Source organism: Microcebus murinus, chromosome 4 (genome assembly GCF_040939455.1).
Source record: "Microcebus murinus isolate Inina chromosome 4, M.murinus_Inina_mat1.0, whole genome shotgun sequence".
Classification (NCBI taxonomy): domain Eukaryota; kingdom Metazoa; phylum Chordata; class Mammalia; order Primates; family Cheirogaleidae; genus Microcebus; species Microcebus murinus.
The window spans coordinates 110,602,932-110,617,251 of NC_134107.1; the positions used below are offsets into that span (position 1 = coordinate 110,602,932).

The following is a 14,320-nucleotide window of genomic DNA, read 5'->3' on the forward strand; positions in this document are numbered from 1 at the left end:
TCTCCTCCCCACAGTGTGATCCTGGGGTGGATTGGGGAGGAGGAGAGAAAGCTCAGGCTTAGAGCATGTGGATTTTCAACAGTGTCTACTTAATGACAAGTGTGTCATGTGTTATCTCATTCATTCCCCACCACAGACCTCCAGGAGTGAGAGCTAGAAGCTGGGCAACTAACCCCAGTAATGCAGTTGGTGGAGCAAGGTGTCAACCCCATCTGCCCACAGCAAAGTCTGTGCTATAAAGCTCTGCATTGTTCTGGAATCAGGGTGACTGAAGAAGGGCTAAGGAAGGATCAGCCTGACATTCTAGGGCCACCAAGTGAGTCACTGGGAGAGACTTTGGAGGGGCTTTTAAGGGACCTCCAATTCTCCACCTTGGAGCATCCAGCCTGTGTGCCCGTATGCAGCCTCCTGCATTTGACTCGGGACACTGTCAGCATGAGCACACTGGCTTCTGCTTCCAAGCCATGGCTCCATAAGCAAATCGTTCTTAATTAGCCTTGGCAGCTCAACACCTTTGGTGTATTGAGCCCGTTTAACTGCCACGCCCACTCTTGTTGGATCCGGTTATAAAGTAAACTATGTTCTTTGAGACCTGTTGCATACAGATGAGTCAGCAGCCGGTCTGAGCTGACCCACAGACTCATAAAAACCAACAGGGCCTCAGGTACCCTCACTTGGGACACCCAAACTCTTGGATCACAGGTGCAAGGACTCGATGACATCAAGAATCCAACTGCTTTCTTGGGGACCAAGAAAATGAGTTTTTGTCTCTACATTTACTCTGGCAATCTAGGAGGTAAGGGGAGAAACGCCTCATTGTCTCTTTGTAGAAAAAAGAAGTTAATTCTTGTGAAAATTTAGAACTCTTTTTCCTACCTCGAATCTAGACAGACTTGTCCATTGCCCCCCTCCCCGGGGAGGATACATGCACAGTTGTAACTCTCTCACCTGATGCTCTTGACCTGCAGGTTACTCGGGGATTACTGGCTGGGAGCTACTTCCTGACTTCCTAGGGCAATCTCACAGCCCTGGAGCTAATGAGCAGTTAAAATCCTTGGTTGCACGTTTTTGGTTCCAAAGTCTTCTCCTCATGGCGTTAGAAATGAGTGTAAGGCTTCTATCTCCCATGGCACCCTTTCAATTGCTGCAGGATTTTGTCTAGTAGCAGAACATCCCTCAGACCTTTTCCATCTTTAGATAGAGGATCAAGATTCTTGTGGGGTCTATTATGGAAAAGGCTTTTCTGGAAATGGCAGGTGTTAGCAAGACATTTCACTTACTTTCACCAAAATGCCTTTACTTTATTCCCTGGCGTAGCACTTTATGGAGCTTTGCATGATTCTGAGTGCATTTGTACTTCTCAACATTTGCACGGCTCCCTAAATACAGGAATGACAAGTGCTCTTTCCACTGAATGCCAACTGTTTGCTTCAGTCTGGATGGGCAGGGAGCCCCTTCTCCAATATCTCTATTTTACAAATTCTCTGCACAGTTGCTCTAAAGAACTTGGTCTTTTGCAACTGGCAAGCTTTAGGAAAATTGGTTGTTTCTTTCCCCCACCTTTAGTTGAGCATATAAAATGGGCAAAACATAGTGATTGTGGTAAAGATCCGTGCTAGACAAGAGCTTCCCAGACATCCCTCTGCTGGAGGAGCTACCCAGTCCGCGTGGATTCGCTCCAGCCTTGGCTCGGCTTGTGCTGTCTCACTCTACACTGCTTCGTGTGAATGTGTTCTCGCTAAGTTGACTTCAGCTTTTAAAAGCACAATGGCATAGGAGTATCTGGGAAAGCACGGACAGTCAGAAAAGTGCTTCTTTGTTGTTGATACCCAAGTCATGAAGGTGGGTTTTCTTCTGTGCAAGGATGTATACCAAATCAGTGCAAGTGCTAGGAACACGACTGAGCTTGCAAAGACGTGGAGTGTATGGGCTACTTGTGAGTGGTTCTTGGATCCTAGTGGCTCAGTAGATCCTAGTGGCTTTTCATTTGCTCTGATTACTTTTAAAATATATATAAGATGCTTGTATTTGCCAAGGATGCTTTGCTCTGAAGAGCTGAGACTCAAAATTTTCCATGCATGTCCTTTTCCTTTTCTTGCACTGAATTTTTCTGTGCTAGGTTACAAATCTACCCTGACCGCAGGTCAGCGGTTGTCTAAGAATTCATCTGCAACTCATGTGCTTTGCCTTTTCCTTGCCTGAGGGTTCCGTGGGTTGAAGCCTTCCTAATCCTTCTCGGAGAGCTCTCACTGGAACACTGTGTGTCTTGGAAGTTCTACCCTGAGTTTCACCCACTTTCCTTCCCCTTGGTTCCACAGTTTAAGATGCTAGTGATGACCATTGTCTTTCTTCTCTTCATTTTTGTCTTTCTCATTAATATTATTATTACACACAGAGGCTTTTTCTTCATTTGCCTTTCAACAGGCTTACAATGAGCATCCACTGTGTTCTGGGAACTGTGCTAGGTCCCAGGACGCCGCTAAGTGGCCTGGGAAATGCTCGTAATTACCAATGTGCTTTGCTCTGGAGAGCTGGCGCTCCGGTCGGGAGGGGTTGTGTGTGTGTGTGCACGGAAACAGACTATTGCATGCTCGTGAGGACAGACCATGATGAATAGGGACTGTTTCACAAAATGCAGTCACAGTATAATCACTGCATACACAGGGAAGTACATCACCCTTTGCCTGCAGAAGACCTTGAGGAAGCGTGATCGTAAACACCCTGGGTAGGCAGGATGGGGGCAGGAAGAAGAACATTCTAGAACAAAGAGATGGCATTTACGAAAATACATAGGCATGAGAGTGAGCATGGGGTGTACAAAGAACATGCAGCTGGTGGCCGGGGCGGGGAGGAGAAAGACCAGAAAGGGCAAGCCGCAGAGTGCAGGACCGGACCCGCATGAGACGCGAGGCTCTCGGGCAGGATGAAGCGGTGCGTGAGCACCAGAGCCTGAGACGCACAGGCTTCCCCAGAGTCCAGCCAGGAGCACGCTTTGAATGGCAAAGAGGGTTTTCTGCACGTATCGCACGCTCCCGGCCTCTCGGCCCGGCCCCAGCAGCCATGGGAGTCAGGCCTGTGTAGGGCAGGGAGCCAGCTTTGCAGACGCCTCTTCCTCAGGAGCGAGGCCCGGCCGCGGTCTCGCCGTGGGCAAGCACGCCTCTGGGGAGAAGGACGGCTGCGCCGTGCCACGCTGTGGCGGGGCTCTCTCCCGCGGCGGGTGCTCAGGTCTTAAATGAGGCCCCGCCTGGGGTCCTTGGTCGTCTTTGTGTGCCTGTCTCTGCTAAACCGCACTCTCACCTCATAGGAGACAGGGCAGAAAACGTGTCACCCCTTACTGTGGAAGCTTAAGGTCGAGACAACAGCAGGAAAATAATAGACTTGCTGAGAGTTAGAGGTTGCTGTGGCCGGGGGATACTGTCTCAGGCCCTGTCACCCTGGGCACCCCCCAACTTCAGGGCCCAGGGATCAGTGTCTCAGGACGGGACATCCTTCACTGCAGTTTGAGAAGCTCTGGGCTGAGTTGCACATGTGGCAAGTGGCAGAGCTGAGAGTCAGACCCAGTCTGTCTGACTGCCGTGCCTGCCACACACATCGCCCCTCCCTCCCTTTGCAGCTGGGGTGATAGGCCTTGAAATACTGTGAGGTCACAGCACCAGAGTGTCTGGAAAAATCAGCACTTTGGGGTTTCATTCCTGACCTACTTCAGTCTGGTCACTGCAAGGCAACCCTAGGATTTTCCCCCTGGAGCTGAAGTAACTCAGGAGGTCCTGATGGAGCCATAGAGAGATTCCAGTTTAGTTTCCATAAACTATAGGAAAGGCCCAGAGGAAGAATATGCCAGAATACATATTGTGCCTCTTGCTCAAGTCACCACTGACTGAACTTATTAGCCCAGAGATCAAAGGGTTTCCTAGTAGCTAACTGAGGATAATTGGGTATGGCAATTTGTGTTAAGGCTTCTGTTTGGACACTTACCACCTTCTCTTTTCCCCACAGCAGCGAGCACTGTTAGAGGTGGAGGTGATGGTCAGGCTGGCAGGTGGGTTGAGAGAAAGTGGAGAGGGACCATCTGCCTTCATTTCAAGCCCTGGATCGGGCTTTGTGAATGATTTTGTCAATGATAAAATGATTCCCATTTTATAGATTGGGAAAAGAAAGTTTAAGACTGTGATGACATAGGCTAAAGCCAAAAGTAAAGAGAAAAGGACCAAGCCGGGCACAGTGGCTTGCACCTATAATCACAGCAACGCTGGAGGCCGAGGCAGGAGGATGTCTTGAGCCCAGGAGTTCAGGGCTGTAGTGAGTTGTGAACCCACCACTGCATTCCAGCCTGGGCCACAGAGTAAGACCCCATCTCTAAAACAAAAGAGAAAAAAAAGGAGAGAGAGAAAAGGGCCTGGACCTCCCCAGTGTGCTCTGTCCCCGGAGTGTGTATGACCGTGGACAGAGTCAGCGCCGCTCTAAAACAGCAAAGAGTGCTTGGCTTGATTATGTGGTTCAGAAATCTCTAGAAACAAGCAGGCTGTGTGGAAACTGGAAAAACAAAACAGAACAAGAACTAAAAAACATCTTTTTAAAAAAAGAATGAAGGAAAAATGAGTGCAGAGACATAGAGTAATAAGCAAGACTAACCCTGAGACTCCAGGGTCAGCGGAGCCCCCTCTCCGCCTCAGGTGGGGCCCTCCTGAGCCCCCGGCCGAGCTCGCCACAAGGACAGTGCTGGGCCTGCCATTGCCTCGTCAGGACAGGAAAAGCAGTGATGCCCTTACACACAAGCTCCTGGATTCTTTTACAAGAAATAGCAGAAAAAACCAAGAATGGTGCAGAGAAAGGTCACCTCACAACTACTGAAACTCCAAAGATGTTCTGCCCCAAGGAGTTGCTTCCCCAAAACTCTTTTTACAGTTTATAGCTGTCAAATATAAAAATCCAACCCGATTTCATTCTGTTGAAAACAGAGCACTGAAAAACACTAGTTGTGAACAGGCCCAGCTCACCCACCGCACAAGGAAGTCAAGTCCTGGAGAAGGGCAACGACTTGCTCAGTGGCTCCAGGAAAAAAGCAAACCTGAATTCTCCTAGTGTCGTTTGGATCAATAATTTCCTCACTCAAAAGAGCCTGTTATTTTCCAAAATCAGTCCCTCAGGATGCAACAGAGCCGATTCCACCTCCCCGCCGTGCCCCATGCTGTTTCTGTGTTAAGACACTGTGCAAACTTCGAATTTTAGTTGGATGCATGTGACCACCTGTGCTTCTAAGAGAAGATTCTTTGTGAATACTCTGTGAAATACAAGCCTAATTTTCCGTTCAGCTAGAATTTCCCATGTCCATACTCCTCCATCTCCTGTAATTGCACACACACCTATGTTTCTCGGCTCGGAGTCAGGAATCATGTTTACTGGAGTCTGTCAATATGCCACCATTCCCCCAGGGAGCAGATTTGAATATGCAGCACAACACAGTTGAAAGCAACAGGTTAATACTGTCTTTGCAGAGTTAGAAGGACCATAGCTCTCTCAGGTGACTGCCCCTGGGGGAAGTCTCATGGTTCGTTGCCCTTGATTAAATTCTCAGGAGCTTTCTGGCTCTATCCAGATCTGCCATTTGTCCTTGAGGAGCTCCACAGAACTGGGTCACTATGAGTAACTGTTGTTAGCTTCTCACAGGAAAAGACTCCATAAAATGTGGCCCCTTGGAGTCCAAGTCCAATGATGTGATTTTCAGAGATAAGAGTAATCCCAGTCTTGTGTGTGAAGGTGCATTGAACCATTTCAGGACCGGGGTACCTGGGTGCTGTTAGGGGTTGGCCTGCTGCTGCATTATGCATAGGTGTGGGGAGTGAGGCGTTCAGAGGCAAGTCACAGGTGTGGGTGTAGAGTCCCCGTAAAGGCTCTGGGAAGCCCACTGCCCAGCCTTCGTACAGCGTGAAGACGCAGGCCTTCCGCTGCAGAAGTTTCAGTCCACTGGGAGGATCGGTGTGGCCGTGTGGCTTAACAGGGGGCCAGCCGAGCACCTTCTAACTGACTGGTCTCCTGACCTAGTCTGCTTTGAGGGGTAAGGTGGGGAGGAGAAGGGAAGTTAGGAGTGATCCTAACTCAGAATGAGGGCCTGGACCAGGTCCCAGGAGCCTTTTAGAGCAGCAATCCCCAACCTTTTTGGCACCAGGGATGGGTTTCATGGAAGACAATTTTTCCATGGACGGGGTGGGGCGGAGGTGAAGCTCTGGTGGTGATGGGACCAATGGGGGGAGTGGAGGGGCTGTCAATGCAGAGGAAGTTTTGCTCCCCGTTTGCTCCCCGCCACTCACGTCCTGCTGTGCAGTGCCCCTGCCCCCTCTAAGTTTCCTGGAGGACAGGGAGGGTGGGGGGCGGTGATGCACGGCCCAGTCCCTAACAGGCCAGGGACTGGTGCTGTGGCACAGGGCTGGGGACTGGAGCTTCAGAACATGGAGGCTCCCCTCCCCTGCCTGGGCGATGATGCCTGTGTCAGCAGACAGGGGGTGAGGTCTGCCGGGAAGTGCAGAGAAACGTGCGCTGCATGGGGACCTCGCTCAGCTCACCTGGGGCGGGGGTCTCAGCCTGTGGGGTGTTGGAGCAGTCTCTGTGGTAGTGAGGACAGAGGCGGGAGACAGTGGGAGGTGGGCCCAGTCCAGGCCGGCCCCAGAGCCATGCGAATGGCTTGATCCAGGCACGCAGAGCACAGGGTGGGCAGGTTCCACGAGGCCGACCGCAGCCGGGACGTGCAGCTGGAAATGGGCTGTCACTGGAGCAGGGCTGCAGAGGCCCGGGGCCGAGACTGCTTCTGACACTCGAGGGCTGGTTTCCTCATTCCCGCGCAAGACAAGGTGGCATTGGGCTTAACCCTCAGCCGGTTGGTTAGCGATCTGGAAGGAGCCTGGGTCTGCAGGGGTGTTGCCAGGTGGGAACACAGTTCACAGGGAAACGGAAGTGAATTCCACAGACAAGGAGTCCGCATCTGTCTCTCTGGAAGGGCTTTTGGTGGCCGCTTGCTGACAGGCAGGGCATGAGTTGGTGCTTCGGGAAGTCTCATTGCCAGCCCCTAGCTCTGGCTCCTGTGTTTTTGCTCCATGGAGAGGGGCCCGGCTATCTCGCTGTCTCGGCGAGACGTGGCTCTGGTGACACTGTTGGAGCTGGGTGCAGGAGCCGTTGCGCTGGCTGCCTCCCATGATGCCTTTCCTCAGGCCGCCTGGCTGCCCGATGAGCCTCAGACCACTGGGTGCAAATTCCCCGGTAGCTTCCTTTTTTCCTGAGGCCCCAGGGATGCATCCCCGCTGCCAACTTGCGTCTCTACGTAGTACCGTCCTCGATGACACCAGCGCTGCTGGGGTCCCCGTGCCCATCTTGGGCCAGCGAGCAGCCCTGCTGCAGGCGGCGTGGCCAGCGCCTGCAGGGACGCGCCTTGGGCAGAAGCTGGCAGCCCGCCGTTCCTGTCTGCTTGGCCGTGTGGGTGCGGGGCAGGCTCGTTTCCCAGCACAGACGGCACGGATGCCATGCACGTGTCCCTGGTGACTGAGACCAGATGCCCAACGGTTTCTGGGCCTTGCTGCTTCCGAGGGGGAGGAGAAGGCACGACCGCAGAGGGTTGCTGGCTCAGCCTCTGTGCTGGGGGCTTTCTGCCCCAGAGCTAATAGAAACACCCCCTGCGTGGTGCACAGCGCGATTCACTTTTCAGGATTCTAGGCAGCCCCAGCAATGTGGTCCCCATCTCCCAGACAGGAATGGTGGCCCTGGGCAGGGCTCCAGGCACTTTCCTCTGGGCCACACCCGCGTTTCTGAGCCACCCTTGCCCTTGCTTTTCTGAACAGTTCCTGCCAAAGTCTTCCTCTTTCTTCTCTCCTTGCATCCCGGCCCTTGGGGCCGCCCTCCTTCCAGGCTCGGTCCAGCAGATGTGGGCACAAGGACCCACCCTGATGGGGCAGGGTGCTGGTTTTCAATAGCCCCATCGGTGACTTTCTTCAGGGAGGATCTTTTGGATGACCTGGCGACAGAAAAGAGACTTCCTGAGTTCCCTACGTCACTCTTCCCTCAGGTCCCTTCTGTCTTTAAGAAATTCATTCATTTCTACACTAATTCATGTATTCATTTTGTGCTATGGAACCCATGAAGTGTCAGGCACTTACGCTGAACAGAAAGCTATCACTTCTCTTTTACGTCGTCATGTGGGTAAGGCTCTTCATTGGAAACCCACTATCGCGTCCTGCCGTCCTTTCAGCCAGAAGTTCCTCCTTACGTCTAACTAACTCTGTCTTGCTACAAATCCCACTCCCTTTTATATAGTGTTATGTATCACTCAGCCACCTGACCTCTCTCAAACAGGGCGTCATTTAATCTGCATCGTGGTGCCGGGAGGTAGGTGTTATTGTCACTCGACCACGGAGAGGTCGCAGGCTCGACTGTGCCCACTCTCAGGTAGACGCAGGGTCCTTGCGGCGCTCGCCGTGCTCCTGTGCCGCCCGCAGCGCTGCCGTCTCTGGGCAGCAGCCTGGCAGGGCCAGCGGGCAGCTGCTGTGACACAGGGTCTGGTGAGGAGGCGGGGCTGGAGCCGGCCGAGCGATGGCCCCTTCCTGCCGCTCCCAGTCCCGTCTGCTCACTAATATTCCCCAAGGCCACTGCTGGTGGCTGTTTCTTTCTTAGTCCTTACACAATCTACGATTCCCATGCTTACTTGCTGCATTTTATTATCTGTCCAGCTCTCCCTCCCAGAGTGTCTGTCTTGTTGACACCATGTCCCCAGCTCCTAGCACAGTGCTGACACATGACGGGCTCCCAATAAAGATTTATTGACAGAAGGAAAAGAAGGAAGGGACAAACAGAAAGGGCAAGCAAAAAAGCAAAGTAAGAAGAGAAACAGGATGGAGGGCCCATCTTTCTTCTAGGACTCCCTGTCTTTCCTCCCCTAATTTGGACCTCAGGATTCACTCACCATAGAGGACAAATCTTTAGGGAACTTGGGGTGTGACCCTCAGGTTAAGTCCTGGGTCCCCATCCCAGTGCTGCCTCCCACGAGCTATTTAACCTCTACACCTCGGTTCACTCCCTTGGAAAACAGAGACATTTATACCTACTTCCTTGGGGCCCTGTGACGACTGAATGACGTGATTTCTACCAAGCCCCTGCCAGAGTTTCAGGTACATGATAGACATTCAACCAGTGTCGGTTCCTTTTCCCTTGCAGTAATGCCATGCCAAGAAGAGGTCAACCCTTTCATCCCGGTCCTGTAGAGTAAAATCAACCCTCACAGTGTGCCTTCAAGCACATACAAGGGTGGCCCTGGCTGGCATGGGGGTCTTGAGGAGAAGGCACCGCCAGCTTCAGATCTGTGCCAGAGAGAGCCACGATGGAAGGGATGAGTTTTAATGAGTTTCTTCCAATAATTAAACCCAAGGTGCGACATGGCCTGCCCGTAGTTGAGCACTGCTGCAGGCTAAATTCTAGCTTTCCAGCTCTGTGAACTTGGGTCACTCACTTAGCTTCTCTGGTCTTTGGTCTCCTCCTCTACACATTGGTGATAATAGTCTTGTCTATGTCGTAGGGTAGCTATAACTATTGAGTTCACCATGGAGACTGCATGGATATAGAAAGGTTCATAATGTCAGTTATCTTTGATCTGTGGGTTAGAGAAAAAGCTGCCCTCAGATGGGAGCAACTTCAAGAAAACTTTATGGAACATTCATTACTGGCCAGTTGCTTTTATGCATCTTGTCCCCTTTTACCTTCAAACCACTCTGAAACCTCCCATTTCCATTCACTCATCCCTTCACTTGTTCAACAAACCCTAAGTGTCGCCGGAGAGGCATGTGCCACCTGAACAGTGGCTGACCGTCAACCAGACGTGGTGGAGTGGCCCGACTTAGTGACCGCTGCCCTCCCTGCCTTTCGCGGCAGGGCTCGCTGCAGCGCGGCCCACCTCCTCCAGCGGGGCTTTCCTCCGCACCTCTGCGCGGCCCACAGTGTGGACTCGCCGGTCTCCATCTCCCGCTGCTCCTGCTGCCCACGTTCTCTGCCTGCTCACCAGCCCTCGCCACCGAGGGACTCCCTGCATTCCGTTTGCTCTGCTGTAGCCATGTTTTCTTCAGCGTCTCTGAGCTCTTGCTCAGGGTTCAGCTGCTGTTGCAGTTTTTGAAAACTTTAAAAACTCGACTAAGTCAGTAAATGCTAAAGATGGGTAGTTTTTGATGATGTGAATCTGCAGTCCCCAGCCCCTGGGCTGTGACAAGTACTGGTCCGTGGCCCGTGAGGAAACAGGCTGCACAGCAGGAGGTGAGCGGCGGGTGAGCCAGGCTTCGCCTGTAGTCACAGCCGCTCCCGTGGCTCACGTCACCGCCTGAGCCCCGCCCCGTCAGATCGGCAGTGGCAGCAGACTCTCATAGGAGAGCGAACCTGCTGAAACTGCGTGTGTGACGGATCTAGGCTGCACACGCCTCGTGAGACTCGAATGCCTGATGGTCTGAGGGGGCTGAGTGGTGATGCCGGCGCTGGGGAGTGGCTGCAAATGCAGGTCATCCTCAGCACAGAGGTTTGACTGCACAGTGAACGCAATGCGCTTGAATCACCTGGAAACCATACTCCCACCCTGGTCCATGGAAAAATTGTCTCCCATGAAACCAGTCCCGGGTGCCAAAAAGCTTGGGGACTGCTGATGTAAATGAATGCTCAGAGACACATTTCTTACATGTGTTCTCAGGCACAATATTGAGTTCCAAATACATGAGATACACGTGCCATCACACATTGTAGAAAATCTAAGCTTAACTTAAAAAGAGGAGAACAATGTCCCCAAGTGCATCCAAGGCTTAGCAACTGGCAGTATGTCCCTGCCACCTGTCAGCGGCGGCATTTATGAATCTATTTCATGCAGTTTCACACCATCCCTGGATGTTTGGTCATTAGTCGCATGAGCAAGTACAAAAGAGTTCATCTGCAGCTTGGAGAAAAATAGCTCCTTCCTCTACCCTGGCCATCTCGACTAGGGGAGCCTGCTGAGGCCCAAAGCGGGGTGTGGGGTACAAAGTGGTGACACAGCACTTATGGCACTCTCAGCCCCGCAGAGGACACTGACCTTCACTTGGTCACGAAATGTTTGGAGAGTTTCCACTGCAGGTCCAGGTGCTGAGGACTCAGGAAGACAAGATGGGCTGCCGTCCTGGAGGCCACATTCTGTGGAGTGGAGACACAGTGAACACACAGTCTACATGGAAGCAGACAGCCAGGAGGGCAGCCGGTCTGTGTAAGAGATGGCAGGAGCTAAGACAGAATGGAGTTGGCACCAAGGCCATGGTGCTACCTTAGATTGGATGCTGAAGGCTCTTGAAGGAGGTGACCAGGGAGCTGAGTCCCTATTGACACGGGACAGCCAGCCACAGGGAGGCCCAGAGCACAGCGATCCGAAGGAGGAAACGGCAAGTGCCAAAGACCAGGGCAGGAGCAGTGAGGCACGTTTCCACAACAGTTGGTAGGAACACAGTGGGCAAGGCCATGGATGGTTTGGGGCTGGGCTGGGTGGGGCATGACGCATGGCCCCTGCAGCACGGCTGGGTGTGGCCTTGTGGTCGTGAGAGCAAGAGGAAGCTGGGGGAGGCGGCGGCAAGGCAGCAACGTGATCTGACGCACAGGACTCGGCCCACTCTGATGGTGGCAAGGCGTCCTGAAGAGCAGAGCGCGGCGGCGGACCGACAGTGAGCAGGCGGTCCTACAGACCGCTGCGGAGCTGCGGGGCCTGGCAAACGTGGCAGCAAAGGGGATGGAGGGAAGAGGGCAGATGAGTCTTGAATATATTTTGTAAAAGAGCACGAAAGATTTGCTGAGGGATTGGACGTGGGGTGGGAGAGGTGTCAAGACCAAAGCAAGGCTGCATTTGGCTATGGGTGGCTGTGTCACTGGCAGAGCTGAGGAAGGTCCAAACTATACAAAACAGATGGAAAATCAGTTGTGTTCGGCGCTAAGAAGGAAGAGAGTGCTAGAAATTTTTTTTAGAGTAGGAAATTCAGCACCAGATGCCTGTGCCCAGACCTGCTATCCTCGTGTGCTGCTGCTCCCTGTCCCTCCCCTCTGTCCACGCTCTGCCTGGCACCCCAGGGGTGGCCGTGGGACCTACACTGGTAAGGAGCTTTTAGAGAGAGGACTGTGCCAGGCGTCAGTCACTGAGCCCTGGGGTCTGGCTGCTCTGGGTCTGGAAGGCTGGCCATGCTAACCTCAGAGGAAATTCAATTGGTCTGGCACAACTGCCCCTTCCTGGTCTAATCTAATCTCACCATTCTATCGGTAATCTTTTCTCTCTGATCCTCAGCCTTCCCACCCCCTCTTTATTAATTTGTCCCTAGCAGCCAGATAAACAAAGTCATTTCCCTCTGGGCTTCATGCACGCAAAGATACTCTTAAAGGTCCCTTTAAAGCAGCCAAAGCCTGATGTCTTCTCCCTCCCCGAAGTTCCAATAGGACCTTTCTTATGAGCCAGGGAGGACAGGGAGAGGGAGGGAGAAGATGACTTTATAAGACCTGGCAGATCCCCAAGCAGCACAAACAGCTCTCCCTGCATTTCTCCGCAGCTCACTAGGCACTGCGGAGGTCATCCTTGGGTCTGGTGGGACGGCCATTAGCCTGCTCAAATCCAGGCCTGGATTTTGAAGTTGCTCCCCAAACGCCGGCTCAGTCTTGGGCTACCTTCAGTCCCCATGTCTTCATCAGGGCTCCTCAGGCCCTGAGACAGGGCTTTGCGGGTGCTGGGTCCCCTGCGGCTGTGCTGACGCTGCCTCCGTCCCAGCACGCGGCGTGCGCGTGCTCATCTCCACGCTCGGCGTGCGCGTGCTCATCTCCACTCTGGGCGTGCGCATGCTCATCTCCACGCTCGGCGTGCGCGTGCTCATCTCCACTCTGGGCGTGCGCGTGCTCATCTCCACTCTGGGCGTGCGCGTGCTCATCTCCACGCTCGGCGTGCGCGTGCTCATCTCCACGCTCGGCGTGCGCGTGCTCATCTCCACTCTGGGCGTGCGCGTGCTCATCTCCACGCTCGGCGTGCGCGTGCTCATCTCCACTCTCGGCGTGCGCGTGCTCATCTCCACGCTCGGCGTGCGCGTGCTCATCTCCACGCTCGGCGTGCGCGTGCTCATCTCCACGCTCGGCGTGCGCGTGCTCATCTCCACACTCGGGGAGAACACTCAGGTGCAGAGAAGCAGAGTAACTCACCCTGTTAACCAGTGGAGGGTGGCCTTCAAGCCAGGCCTATGCCACTTTATAGCCGGTCCTTTCACTACCGTCGGGCCCCTGGAGAGCCCCATCTTTGCTTTGCCAACCCCACTTGCCGGCCTTTTACAATGATGCCTTCAGCCCGAATGCCCATCACAGCCTGGGCCTCATGCCCTCCAGGCGCCAGGGAGCAGCATTTTGGTTCCTGCTGGCCCCTCGGTCAGTCTCTTCACATTTCCTGGAGCTCCGCCTGCTGCCCTCCTTGTCTGCCTGCCCCAGTGCACTCAGCAGACCCTTGGCCAGACCCGACATGCCGGGACTCAGTGCTGTTGGGGAACCCCCACCCAGTTATTGCAAGTGTGGGAGAGCAAGCAAGGTGAGTGAGGAGACCGCAGTGTGGCCAGAGGGAAGGCAAGTTAGGTCAGAAAGAAAGAGGAAAAAAACTCATATGCAACTCACAGTGATCTCCAGGGGCTTTATTGCTCCTTCAGTTTCTTTTTTGATTGTTGTTTTCCAGGCTTAATCGATCACATTGGGAAATTAGGTCTGTAAAACCCCCAGGCAGCTGCTCTCCATGCACCAGTAAGTAGCAGAGCTGGAATTCAAGCCTGACTCCGGCACGTGTCCAGGCCGGGAACTCTGCGGGAGCCTGCCCCCTGACCCTGCTCCCTGCACCCTGCCACCTGCCCCCTGCTCCCTGCACCCTGCCCCCTACTCCCTGCACCCTGCTCCCTGCACCCTGCTCCCTGCTCCCTGCTCCCTGCACCCTGGTCCCTGCTCCCTCCTCCCTGCAACCTGCTCCCTGTTCCCTGCCCCCTGCTCCCTGCTCCCTGCTCCCTGCCCCCTACTCCCTGCAACCTGCTTCCTGCTCTCTGCTCCCTGCTCCCTGCCCCCTGATCCCTGCTCCCTGCACCCTGCACCCTGCTCCCTGCCCCCTGCTCCCTGCACCCTGCTCCCTGCTCCCTGCCCCCTGCCCCCTGCTTCCTGCACCCTGCTCCCTGTCCCCTGCCCCCTGCCCCCTGCCCCCTGCTCCCTGCTCCCTACCCCCTGCCCCCTGCACCTTGCTCCCTGCTCCCTGCTCCCTGCTCTCTGCTCCCTGCTCTCTGCTCCTGACTCC

At 54.0% G+C, this 14,320-nt stretch overlaps 1 protein-coding gene across 1 annotated transcript in view; it reads left to right on the top strand.

Moving 5' to 3' along the window:
- Positions 1 to 590: 590 nt before the first annotated feature.
- The window catches only part of KCNJ1 (potassium inwardly rectifying channel subfamily J member 1), a 30,255-nt gene continuing 16,525 nt past the window's right edge, over positions 591 to 14,320 (top strand). Inside the window, exon 1 of the mRNA XM_012772288.3 lies at positions 591 to 796. The gene's annotated coding sequence lies outside the window, so the exon portion shown is untranslated. The remainder of the gene's footprint in view (positions 797 to 14,320) is intronic.